Source organism: Phocoena sinus, chromosome 19 (assembly GCF_008692025.1).
Source record: "Phocoena sinus isolate mPhoSin1 chromosome 19, mPhoSin1.pri, whole genome shotgun sequence".
NCBI lineage: Eukaryota > Metazoa > Chordata > Mammalia > Artiodactyla > Phocoenidae > Phocoena > Phocoena sinus.
Window position 1 is genome coordinate 19,438,327 of NC_045781.1, and position 14,258 is coordinate 19,452,584.

Consider the following 14,258-nt stretch of genomic DNA (forward strand, 5'->3'; position numbering starts at 1 on the left):
TAGAGGGGTGACATATCTGCCAGCGGCTGCATCATCTCCATGGCCCCAGCTTCTGGGAGCAGCCCCAAACCCTGAACAGCCACCTCTTCTCATCATCCGTCCAGCCCTAGGAGCCTGCAGTTGACAATATCTGGATACCCTCTCCATTGCCAGTTTACCCTTCCGGCACACTCGTAACTAGTCTCCCGGGTTAAACTAGAGCTTGCACTGATAAGATGTGTGGTGCCAAGTTCCTGGAGGGTAGGAGCTGTTGGTTCCCCTCTCCAGGTCGTCCCAGCCCAGTGCCCAGCACACAGTGGGCACTCACAGGATATGTTGTGAGAGGTCTTATGGGATGTTCTGTGGAGTTTGCATGTCACGCTGGAGACCATATGTTGAATGTCTTGGTTAATTCACTCTTCCTTCTCACTGGTCTTCAGAGAAGTAGAGCAGGGCTGCATCTGAGGGCTATTTTTCCTCTGGGAGCAGCAGCCTGCCTTCCCTGGCAGCCAATGAAGGGTACCCATTAAGGAACTGACCTCAGAAGGACTAGGATGATGTTGACACCTGGCATACATCCAATACCGGCCAGCTGGAGCCAGCACTTTCGGGCATTCTCTCCCAATCCCTCTCTCGCTCTTTGAATTCTGCTCCCTCTCTCCCTCCCTTCCTCTCTCTTTCTCTCTTTCTCCACCACCCTGCTGCTCAGAACTGGGAACAATATGCTGACGGGTCAAAGTGGAGGATAAGAAAGACCGTGGAAACACATATAGCTCAGGCTCGTGTAAGCCCCAGAACATCCGTGTAGGTCAGAGATGACAAATGGCAGAGCCTCGAAGGTGTGTAATCCATTTATTGATTTCTAGCTGCCCCTCCCTCTCATTCTGCGGGCCTCTAGGGAGAGAGCGTCACAGATTCTTAGGGCTGAAATTGTGCAGGAAGGACATGGGTTTCTATTGGCCAGACATCTGAGCTGCTTGGCCAAAATATGGAGCCCATTACAGGGAAACGTGGTCCATGCTTCTAATGGAGACAACCTCACTCGAGCTGACTGACTGGGTCTCCATGTAGCTGGAAAGGCTGTCAGCAGTGGGCACCCCTTCTTCCTGACAGCCTGGTGCACCTGGGTAAGGGTCACGGACTAATAAAAATAAGGAGAATAATGCTATTTAACAAGGACTGAAGATCTGCTGTATGCTGGGGACTCTCCTTCACCTCACATTGGTTAACTTCTTTAACCCCCACAGTCCCTGTGCAAAATGGAGCCTGTGCTTCTTGTCCCATACCTGGATTAACCTGCAGGCCACGTGACCCCTCTAAGCTTCAGCTTTCTCATCTGTAAAATAAGGATAATTGCACAGCCCTCCATCTGGCCTAAGTAAAGAAAGAAAGCTTCTTTATAAGTGCATAACTTCTAAGGCCATTCATTCTTTCCAGAAACACCTCCATTAAGGATTTGGAAAAATTAGTCCCAGGAACAAAGAGGGAAGAGAATGAAAATTGGGGATTCTAAATTGAGGGGGTGGTAAATGTTTTCATTAGGGGCATAGAGTAAGTATTGTAGGCTTTGCGGGTCTCTGTTGCAACCCCTCAATTCTGCAGACCTAAAGTAGCCAGAGACAGTATGTGAAGGAGTGACTATGTCCCCACAGCACTTTACTTCCAGAAACAGGTCAGGCCAGCCATGGGCTGGATTTGGCCCCAGGCCATAGTTTGCCAAATTCTGCTAAAACCAGCAAGGAAGGTATCTTCCCCATGCTGTCCAGGGTCCATCTGCCATAAAGTGAAGGTGTTATTGAAGGTAGTTCTGAGACGTAGGAATCAAATACTATCATCTTCACTCCTCTTGTTTTTTATTCTAGGGATGGATGAACAAAATAAGGTGACACTAATCGAAATGTTTGAACTCTGAAGAATGAAAGATCTCTAATTCACATAGTGAATGAGACTGGGGTTTTAAGCTTGAGCACAGAGAGTTCATGGATGTAAGTTTCTGGCATGGTTTACCGAATTATAATTGACAAAAGAAACAGTAAAAATAGATTAATGCTAACATGAGTGGTCAATTTCCCCCTGAAGTACCATGCAGGATTACTCTACACATTTACTTCATTTCTAAGGCTTCCTTCTGACAGTCTCAAATTCTCTACAGTAGGCACTGGGATTCCTTGTACTACATTGGGGTGACGATACCATGTTTCAAAGTTATTCAGAACCTGATTGGCCGTGTTCCTGCAATACATTTTCCTAACCTCAAGATAAAGATCCATGCATCTCTTTACCCTTTAAACAAAAAAGCTATTGTAATAGCATGTAGTCTGAGGCATGGTCTGAATACCAAAACCTGTACATGCACTGCTAAACTGTTTAAGTATGGAAGAAGTAGTGTCTAATAGCATCAGGAAATTGAAATTTAAAAATTTTTCTCACTCACTTATTTGATGAGAACTGGGTATGCTGACAGGTGAAGCAGAAAGCCATTTTTCAAGTTAAATGCCAAGTGGTTATATAGCATAATATTCAGTCAAAATTAACCACCTCACTGCTGCACTGACACCCAGTGTATTTCATGACAACTGTTCGTGCAAAGAAAACGGCAGACCTTTGGGAGTGCCTGCAGAAGGGGAAAGAAACTGTTACTAATACTTCAATTATTTAGTAGGTGCCCCAACTCTCTGAGCGGGAAAAATGGACTGGCAGCCGCACTGACTCTAGAATATGCCACGTGGACTGAAATCCCTGCCTTCCAGGCCCCTCTGGGCCCTCTAAGCCAAACCCCAGAAATTTCTGAATTTACACATGCCTCCGGCAGACTCTCTACTGGCAAACCCTTTCGAAAAAAGCAAGTAGACACCTGCCTGCTGGCAAAGGCGCCAGGGCTGTCGAGGAGACTGGTTTTCTGAGCTAGTTTCCTAGTGACTGGAAAGCAAGATTCCCCAGCCTCCAGGGAGCCAAAGATCCACGTACCAGAGCGCAGTGGTTGCAGAGCCCTGGGCAGCAGGCAGAAGGGAGTCGACGTTCAGCCAGGATTTATGTTCCAGGCAGAAGCTTGGGAACCCCCATCCGGGGATAGGCAGAAGGACAAAAACAGCCCCTTGTTGGAAATTCTGGCCACTCTCTTCCTGGACTGATTTTATTAGCTAACATGCCCTGATGCTCCAGCTAATGGCCCAGAAAGTATATCCCTCAGATTCCAACCACAAACACAAACAGGCTGTGGGATCTAGTTGAAGCTTCCAGAGGGGCTGCTTCTTCCCTCCCACAAAGGTGGGGACATTTGTCTGTAGAGTGCAATGACCCAGGGTGCCTCCTGGGTGTCCCAGGACATGCTGGAAACAAGAAGGGGACAGCCAGGTCCATTAGGCAATGATCAAATTCTTCCTGCCAGAAGGATGATATTGAAACACTTCATTTCTCCAGCTTTTCAATCCCCATGCAGTGCTTTATTGGCCTCTTAGAGCCACTTTGAGAAACAGGAAGGGAGAGGTAATTGGGGCCCTCAGGTACCCCAGAAAGGAATGCTGGTTGCCCCAACTCATGGCATCTATTGGTGGACAGGCCAGGCCTAGTATCCTGGTCTCTTGGCTCCAAGTCTTATGAGCCTTCCTTAAAAAGTCACTGACATTAAAAATATTTTTTTAAATGAAAACAAACTAAAGAAAAACTTTTCCTGTTAATGTTTATTTTTGTCAACTTGGATAATACAGAAAATTAAATTTAAAAACGACACTGCTTCGGGGCTTCCCTGGTGGCGCAGTGGTTGAGAGTCCGCCTGCCGATGCAGGGGACACGGGTTCGTGCCCCGGTCCGGGAAGATCCCACGTGCCATGGAGCAGCTGGGCCCGTGAGCCATGGACGCTGAGCCTGCGCGTCCGGAGCCTGTGCTCCGCAGTGGGAGAGGCCACAACAGTGAGAGGCCCACGTATTGAAAAAAAAAAAAAGACACTGCTTCTAATCCTACCACCTACTAACTAACTGGCAGCAATGCATAGGTCTATTTCTCTTGGTCTTTTTTCTGTGTGTAACTGTGGGGAGGGGAGGGGCATTTTTTTCACTGAATTTAAAATTACATACATTGTATATGTTAATAAAGTTACTTGCAGACATCTTTAAAATCCATAATATGTCATAATATATTTAGCCAATCTAGTAGCATTGACTATTTAGGCTTTTAATTTTGTTGTTGTTTCTATTGTTACTGCAATTTTGAGCGGCTCTAGGCATAATTCAGTATCAGCCACCCTGACCATTTCCTTGAGGGCAAACTTCTAGATGAGAAATTACCAGGTCACAGGGAAGGACCTGGTAATTGCTCACCTCACTGCCCTGGACTACCTCCCTGGGCCTACACTAGGCTCTCCCTCCCGGTAACTCAAGCCTGTCTCGCTGGCCTCATTTAGAGGGAGTCAGTCATGACTCAGGACTCTCTTGACCCACACCAGGGGTTCCCACCCTCAGCCTTGGCACTACTGAGATTTGGGGCCAGATAATCCTTTGTCATGGGGGCTGTCCTGGTCACTGCAAGGTGTTTAGAAGCATCCCTGGCCTCCACCCACTAGATGCCAGTAAGCACCCTCTCATTCATGTCAACCAAAAGTGTTTCCAGGAATTACCAAAGGTCTATGGAGGGCAGAATCGCCCTTGGGTGAGAACTACTGAGCTAGACCGTGGACTGGCAACACAACCAGGTGGATGAGTTAGCAACTGAGTGGCGGAAGAAAAATTTAATTCTAAGAAAAAAACCCCTAATTCTTCCCAAATCAATCCCTGTATATTACATGTAGCTCTACATATATATCAAAAAGTCATTCCTCAGGGCTTCCCTGGTGGCGCAGTGGTTGAGAGTCCGCCCGGTCCGGGAAGATTCCACATGCCGCGGAGCAGCTGGGCCCGTGAGCCGTGGCCACTGAGCCTGCGCGTCCGGAGCCTGTGCTCCGCAACGGGAGAGGCCACAACAGTGAGAGGCCGGCGTACCGCAAAAAAAAAAAAAAAGTCATTCCTCTACCATAGTAACTGTTCCTCCCTGTTCCCACAGCATTGTACACACATTTTTACACTGCTTGACGATTACTTAGATACCATTGTTATTTTATTACTTATTGTTTCCTTCTTCTTTGGAACCCTGAGTCTCTGGAGGCAGAGTGTTTCTTATCCATTTCTTTGTCTTTGGCATAGAATGGTGTTAGTACAGAGTAGATTACATTGAATGTATGGATGAATGAATTAGTTAATTAATCTAAAATGAGACCAAGACACATATGCACTCACACATGCACACATATAGAACATGTGTTGTCCACATGCATGCTGTGTGTGCACACACATGCACCAACCGTAGTTATGGAGAAAAGCAAGTGCTACCAACTATAAAAGTGCTACCATCTTTTGTTTTTGACTACACAGTGATTTCAGATGGCAAAATTTCTCTGTGGAAGCACTAAAAACTTCCTAAGTCTGCATAGAATAACATCTGGGGAGTCAGGAGCAATGTATTTTCCACTGAGGTAGGACCCCTACTTTTAAATAAGGGTACTTAGGGTTGTCAAAGGAGAGGGAAACTTTCTCTATTGCCTTAAGAGACAATTTACTGCATCATTAACACACGTCGTTTAATGGAAAGTCCTGTTATTTTTGGAGGAAGAAATTCATATTCCATACTACATATAATAACAACATAAACCTTTAATAAATAATTGTAACAGTTTATACATATTTAAATAGTAAATCTAAAAGTCCTAAGGGACTAGAGAAGGCAAGAAGGGAAGATCTGACTTGTAAAGCACTAAAAATAGGTTCTGACACATACACTTTGAGATTTTTTTTTTTTTGCAGGCAGGAAAATGTATATTGGGGACTTTTTGCAAAAACAATGGTTAGGGCAAAGTGACCTTCCTAGAGTCATTAAGTAAAGAAACTGTTGAGGGTGAAATTGATCAAAGGGCTCAACCAAAGAGAGAGAAACCCCCAAACCTTCCATGTTCTGCCTCTCACTTTGGCTACAGACATCTGAAACATTCATGCTCAACACTGGGTGGGCAGAGGCAATCCACGCTGGAGCAGGCAGACCCAGAGGAGCTTCAGGACATGCCAGGAAAGTCCTACTACTTGTTTCTGAGAAATATTGTGTGCCAGGGCGGGTGGTGTTTCACAGGGATCTCTCCACTGATATTTGCAAGCTTTTATAAACAAGATCTATTATTATCCCTTTGATTACAGATGACAAAATTGCGACCCAGAGAGGTTAAGAAATGCCACCAGAGGCCACCTGCTACTGAGTAATGGAGTAGGGATTTGAGCCTAGGTTTGGTGGAATGGAAGCACTTCCATATCAGTAGTAGGTGGTTTTCCCCAGACCTGCCCCAATGCAGAGAAGCTACACTTCATTTGTACCTAGTCAGCAGGTACAAATTTTATTATTTTATCCAACTAGGTGCAATAGTGGCCAACATCCATTCCGGCCACAATGTTTTAATTTTTTTTTTTTTTTTTTTAAGGTACGTGGGCCTCTCACTGTTGTGGCCTCTCCCGTTGCGGAGCACAGGCTCCGGACACGCAGGCTCAGCGGCCATGGCTCACGGGCCCAGCCGCTCTGCAGCATGTGGGATCTTCCCAGACTGGGGCACTAACCCGTGTCCCCTGCATCGGCAGGTGGACTCTCAACCACTGCGCCACCAGGGAAGCCCACAACGTTTTAAATTTAAGTCAGTCCCATGTATCTTCTAATTCTGGCCAATGAACCATGAGTGGGAGTCTCTCAGTGAGGGCGGTACTTTGGGAAAATGTCCTCTCTCCCAAGAGAGAACCGTGAGACATGGCTTCTCCTTGTTCCTCTACTTATCACATCTGCTGCTGCAACAGCCACCTTGTAAATATAAGGGGAATCAGCCTTCAGATGAAACAGATACTGAGGACAGGAGAGAAGAGAGATGGGAGCAACCTGGGCCATCGGTGACTACTGAGGCCATCTCCTGGGCACACCCTACCTCTGAATGTGACATAATATATTCTTTTATTATTTAATGTAGCTGGAGTCAGGATTTTCTGTTACTTGCAGCCAGAAGCATTCTAACTGATCTAGGGACACACACAAGGGAGCAGTTATGGTGTGTGTATACAAGTAGTACTTCAGAAGTGATGGTTGATTGGATAGGATTCCACATGGGGTCAAACTTCTGATAATAGTCAGCTCCTGATTGCCTCCCCAGCATCCAGTTTAAACCTTTTTTTAACTGAAAATTCTGTCCTTTCCCCCTGTAGAATTTCCCCTCCTTCATTCTGTATCAGATGTGTAGCTGGGAATTGACCAGTCCCCCTGCTCCTGGTGGGGGGCACTGATTGGTAAGACAAGCAGTAAAGCCCAGCCCCCCAGCCATCGTGATTGGCTCAAGGATGGTCTTGGGTCCCATTTCATGCCAGTGAGATATGTAAAGAGGTTTTCTTAGAACTCCTATAAAAGGAGATTTCTCACTGTTCTAGGACAGAAACCCTCCTCTCCTCTCTCTTTTCCCTGGGTTTGGTCAAGAAAACACATCACCCCAGGATTTGCTGGCAGCTGTCTTTCTCTCAAAGTGAGGTGCTAGCCATGAGACGAAGCTGGGGCCACGAGCTGCAGGACAGAGAGGCAGAAAGGAAAGCACTGAACTGGCCCTAAAGTCCTTCCTACATTTGGACTTCCCCATTACCTGAGCCAATAAATCCCTTTTACAGTTCTTACTAGTTTGAGTTAGAGTTCCCATTACTTGAAAACAAAGGCATAGCAACTGGTACATATACATCTATCTGTTCGACTTTCTAACAGAACCCCCAAGGCAAGTGTTTCAGGATTTGCTCCCAGAGACCTGGGCCAGATGTGTCCAGTCATCACAGGGTGAGTGGACCAAAGGCTGGAGGAGAGAGCACTGGTGGTACGTGTTGGAGGTTGGAGCGCCTAACGTGGCATATGGCGAGGAAGGACGGAGAACCAACATAAGGTGTCTGAGAAGGTCTTTCCAGATTCGGAGGGTCCTTGCTCAATCCACTGAACTTAGGGCAACCCCTCAGAACAGCCCTTCCGGCAGTGTGGACGTGGCTGTCCAGGCTCATAAGTGACTGAAGCAGAAGAGAGCAGATACCCCCTGAGAGTGATGAGGTCCTCTGATTCTTAGACCCTAACAGCATCCCTACTGAGACAAGAGGTCAGAAAACTTGGTCTTTTAATCATTATTTTAAAAGTTACTATAACAGCTGTCTACTCTGTTTTCCTGAAAATGAAGTTCATGAGAATGAAAGAAAAGTTTCCCCAGGAGTGTCCAGCTACCTCCTGTGGCCTTTATGGGACAGAAGCTATATCTCCCTCCCTTATCCAAGCATCTCACTCATTTTCCTATGCCCCATGGTATCAACCATTAGATTTCTGTTCCTTTTTATGATCACTGACGTTAAAATCATACGTGACGGGGCTTCCCTGGTGGCGCAGTGGTTGAGAATCTGCCTGCCAATGCCGGGGACACGGATTCGAGCCCTGGTCTGGGAAGATCTCACATGCCGTGGAGCAACTAGGCCTGTGAGCCACAACTACTGAGCCTGCACATCTGGAGCTTGTGCTCCGCAACAAGAGAGGCCGCAGTAGTGAGAGGCCCGCGCACTGCAATGAAGAGTGGCCCCTGCTTGCCGCAACTAGAGAAAGCCCTCGCACAGAAACGAAGACCCAACACAGCCAAAAATAAATGAATAAATAAATAAATATTTTAAAAAATCGTACATGACAACGCGTCCTCTTTATCAGAACCCGAGGCACGGGTGAATTGTGAAGAAGTGGCAGATAAAGCTCACTTGCTTTAAGGTGGAATTGGCAGGGCTCCTTCCCACTCCCGCAAATCTTCTGCTCTTGGGATATTCTTGCCTCGAACTCACCACTTCTGAGCCTGGAGGAACTGGGTTCCTACTGCTCACTCTTGTTGGAGTGTGAGCTGGCACTGAGTGTTCTGTCTGAGGTGCTCTTGCCTGCGGGGTGCTGAGCCTGGGCAAACCCACAGGCTGGGGAGCAGGGCTAACACTCATCCAGGGCTCCACATCTGGGGCCATTTTTGAAGCTCACGGATGGCGCCTGCTCTATTATCAAGCTCCAATCATGTCCCAAGGTTCATTTACTAAAATACCATTTTCCTTAAGAAATTTCAATGGCTCCCAACTGCCTGAACAACCCTGGAGCCTGATCACATGACATTTATAGGCTTTCATTGCCATTCTGCAGCCCCTGGTTCCACATCATTTCCCACTCTTCCTGACTACAACTTACATCAGTACAGAGATTCACCAACTCCTCCAAAGAGGCCTCGTGCAGTTCTGCCCCAGTGCCTTTTTTCAGGCCATCCTCGTTGCTATCCAATACACCCTGCTTGAGTCCTCCAGCCTGTGTGGGATCTCCATGATCACCTGGCCCCCATGAGTCTCCCTCTAGGATCTCCCCAAGCACCTGCTAACTGTTCCTGTTACCAGCCAGGGTTCTTGGCCTCCTTAATCAATAGAAATTGATCAGAGGCCAGACAAGAAATTCAGGCAAGGTTTTACTGCCCCTGTTGCAGCAGGGGGGAGAGAGAACAAGTAGGAGTTTCCCCTGCCTGTTTGCCCCCCGAGGGGAGGCGAGCTGGTACCTTATATGGGGTGAGGGTAGGGGTGGGTCCCGGGGTCAGGCCATAGGGGTGGCTTAGGTGTTTTGCCCACCCCTTTGGTGGTGTTGTGTGCCGGGGACAGGCGCAGTACCCTGCTTTTGCTCCCAGCTTTTCAGAGGCGGCAGTTGGGTTTTTGTTCTCTTTTTATCTCTTTATCCATAATTTGCCCCAAATGCACATGCATGCAGTTATTTTTAGTCCCTTATAGTTTCTTTGTATTTTGTTGCTCGAGAAGATGTTTGTCCAGGTGCAAAGACTGCAGCAAAGGGTCCCAGGTCCCAGCCTGTCTCATTAGCACGCACTGCTGGGTGTGGTCACTTGTGTGCATGTGGGCCTGCCTTCTTTCCCTATCTAGACCTCATGCTCCAGGGACAGAGGGGCCAGGGTGCCCCCTCTCTCCTGCAGCACTTACTACAGAGATCTACGTGGAAGATGGAGTCCCGAGAGAGGCACTGACCATGCTGCCATCACCCTATGGTAGGCCAGGCACACACAGGTGGCAATCTCATCCCAGTGAGATTGGTCCTCCAGGACCATGACTCACTTCACAGTGACCTGGGAGATTCCAGGATGGAGCCTGAGACTGTCAACGTGAGCAGTGATAGGTGATGAAAGGGCAGACAGCCCGCTGAGCCTCAGCAAATCAGAAAAATCATTGTCTATCAGACCCAGAAGGGCCTTAGGAATTCTCTAGCTTTAGCCCTTTATTTTATAGGCAGATAAACTAAGTTCCATAGGAATGTGATTTCCCCTAAGTCACAGAGCTAATTAATGAAGAGTCTAGACCAGAATCCAGGTCTCCTGACCCCTGGCAGATGGTTCATTCTCTTGCCATGCCTCCTTTGATTAATAATCAGTTTCAGACTAGTTCTGCCCAATTAAGAGTTTTTCAAAACGGATTTTTCAAGTGTTTCATAGGTATGACAAGAAGACGGGGTACTGTGGTCCGATAAATTGGAAAAATGATGAACCAAAAATTAAATTGATTTATTGATTCAGAACATCTCAGAGCTTTTAGTATGTTAATCCAAGAGGGCAGTATTGTATGTAGCAGTTCCCAAATTTAATTGATTATGGAATTCTTTCTCAGCCATTGTCCAACAAAACGTCTTGAGACACAAAGGTACTAGGGCTCATAACTAGGGAAATGGGGGCCAATTAACATTTCAGAGAATGGCAGCTCATCATTTCCCCTTTGAAAGCCCAGCATTCACATGGCTATAAGCCTCTGCGTGCCACGACACAAGCACCCACCACCCCCAGGAATCATCTGGTCTTGCTGGCTTGGAGAATTCTAGGCTTTCACTCCTCGAGAATGTCTAGAGAGTGGGATTAGAGAGTGTGTGTGTGTGTGTGTGTGGGTGGGGGTGTTTTATGTTTTGTGAAATTTTAAATGAAAATTTAATTTTAAAAACTTAATATTTAAATCTCAAAAAGCATCCATTTCTAATTACCTCTAATGTGCGGCAGCCAAAGAGCCGTTGAACACGTGCGTGTGTGTCTCACCAGTTTAAAGACAGGCCCCTTTGAAGACTCCTAACTGGTCCCTCCAGAGCCATTGGAGACAGAATGGCACAGAGGGGACCTCAGTTGTACAACGGACCCATCAGATAAACTCCCTGGTTGGCTATGGCACAAGTTATCTTAAGAAAAGGCATTATCATTACTGCGTCTTACCACACATTTCCAATTGAGTTATCACAAGGGTATTACAAAAAAAAAATCATAGGAGTTGGCAGTAACTCAGTAAATAAAATCACCATTTTAATTGCTCTAGTGTAACAGGTCGATCATTATCAAGAAAGGTTTTGATATATTTTTTAATTAAATGGTGACTCTGTTGATCGATTTCTCTGATAATCGAGCAATCCCCTCCTCTTCCCCCACCCTCCAAAACAGTTTGCTTCATCAATAGGATGGTTACTTGGTGACAGAAACATGGGGACCTAATTAACCAGCTGTGCATCTTTAAGCAAGTGATTTCCTCTCTCTACACCTCAGGTCCCCAGTCTGCAAGGAGTGGAGAAAGAGCAAGTATTCTCAAAGCCCCTCCCCACTCTGGAACACTATGATGGGAATGCATGATATTATTTTACTGGACAGTATTTTTACAGAAATAGAAAAGGGCACTTTTATCATTCATTTCCAAGAGACCTACAAATATCAGGGCTCAGCATAGGCCAGCATATGTCCCTCTGAAAGGCCCCAGTACCTGCTCTCTCCACCTCCACTAGCAGGGGGACACTCCCTAAGCTAAGCCTGTTTCCTGGTTTACAAAGTGGGATGATGGTTTCTGGCTTACTCGTAAAATCAAACTATCCCTCCTTGTGGGTGTGGTAACCAGAATCCCAGGCACATACCTGAGGGTCATCAAAAGCCCCCTCTGCCTTGTCTCAGCCTCACCTCACGTGATCCCTGTCCTTTGAAGGCAGCACAGGGACAGCGCTTGCAGGCAGTACAGCGGGGGCAGGGGTGGGGGGTTGGTTAACACTCAGCTCCACTGGGTACTAGCTTAGTGACTTAGACTGGCTGCTTTGCCCCATTTTATAAGTGAGGAAGTTAAGGTACCAAAAGGTTAACATTAGTATCTGCCCGGCAGGGCACAGTGGGAATGGATGGTTATCACACACATAGAGTGTTTGTAGTGGGGCTTGGCACATGGCAAGCACACACTACATTTTAGCCCTGGTTGCTGCCAGCTTAATTCCACCTCACGATGACTTCCATAAAATCATCCATTTAACCATCCGATGAATTCATGAAATAGTGATTTTAGTGATGTTTTGGATGGTCGCTTGACTGTGGTACTCTTGCTAGCCCCCCACCCCAATGGTCTCCTTCCCACCTGCCAAAGCCACACTCCAGATGCAGGGGCCTCCGCTCTGTGGGCAGCCTGGCAAAGGAGGTCCTGCAGCCCAGCCACCTGTCCTAGCTCAGCCCTCCCTGTCCCTTTCTGCAGTGAAAACAGTGTTTCCCTCCCTTTGTTACTTTTGCTTCTCCTGGATGCTCTGATGACAAAGAGTCTCAGCAAAAAGTGAAAGTACTTGTTATTTAGTGGGGTGACCCTGAGAGGGCCAACTGATAGTATCCCTCTTAAGTAACTAACTCTCGATTTGTTAAAGAGGCTGTAGTCGATGCTGAGGTGCTTTGCCCAGACCCAGCCTTCAGGTGCCCATGCCTTGGCTCACAGCCCACTTCTCACTGGGATGGGCTCCCTCTGAAGGTTATGCCCTTCCCAGGGGAGGGCCCACAGCAGTGACCAGTCAACGCGAGGGTGCAAAAGTCCAGACTTGTGCTCAATCTGGAACAGCTCTGCGGTCCCTCCCAGCCCCCAAGCCAGCACCCTGTGGGACCAGTTGAGGTCTCAGTTGTGAGGTATTGGGGTCAGCTTCTGCCTCTGCCCACTCCTGCCCTGCGTAAGGCTTTCCCCCAGTAAACCTCTCTCCACCTGTGCCTCTCCAGGGAACCCAGCCTGAGACAGAGACTCAACTACAAACACTTTCCTCTCCCTGCTCTTCCAGGAGGCTAGCTGGAGGACAAAGGCCTTCTCATCCCAGGACTAGCACATCAGGAGAAGGGAAACCCCAGAGGCTGCTGAGCATATAAAGGGACCAAGCGGTGGAAGGCCAAGCCAAGGGCCTGGCATAGTGGCCCGTGGGATGGGCTGAATCATGCCCTGCCTGCTGGGAGGATGTGTTCATTCCCTAACCCTCCCAGAGACCCAGAACGAACATGGAGTAACAGGACCTCCTCCACCTCCCTGGGCCCTTGGGCAAGGTGTCCAGGGTCCGCCAACCTCTGCGGATCCCCGTGCACTGCCCCTCCTTCCCTGCCATTTCCAGGTCCCATTTACTACCAGGAGGTAATCCTGCTCTATCCACATCACAGGACATAAGGAGTGCTGCGATCTCTCCCTGAGTCACTGGGGAGAGGGCTAAATTTAGATGTGGCAGGAATGGATGGGAGGGGAGGGAATCCAGAGGCCTAAGGCTGGGTTGGATGCAGGACACAGAGCAGGATATTTCCAGCTGCTTGCAGCCTTTGTGGGGGTAGCTCCCACTTAAATCATCCATTTTGTTTCTAGACTCAAGGAGCTTTCTAGAAAACTGAAGAGGGAAGTAATCATAATTCTAATGGGAAAAGTGGATCTACAGAAAAATGATCTCAGAGAAACACTGTGGCAGCCTGGGCTCTGCCAAATGGTCTGGGGTCAGACACGTACTCAGCTAGCGGGGCAGCATCTGGTAGTGAGGATCCTGCACAGAGAAGGCTTTCTGCCTCTTTTTCACCCTTCACTCTCCTCCTTCTCCAGGTGAGCAGGTTAAATAAAAAGAAAGGAAAAGGGGCAGATCCCTCTAGATAAGGTTTTTGACTTTGGCAATATTTACGTTTGAGATCTGTCTGACCTTTACCCACTAGAGGCCAGTAGCAACCCCCCTCCAGCTGTGACAACCAAAAATGCCTCCAGATGCTGCCAAATGTCTTGTAGGGGGCAAAATCCCACCCTCTCCCCACAAAGAACAACTGGTCTAAATGCACCCATCAGTGTCATACTGGGTGGCGATAAGGGGAGGGTCTTTGTAGTTACCTAATAGTTTATAATTCACAAAGCAGTTTCCCCTACCTCTG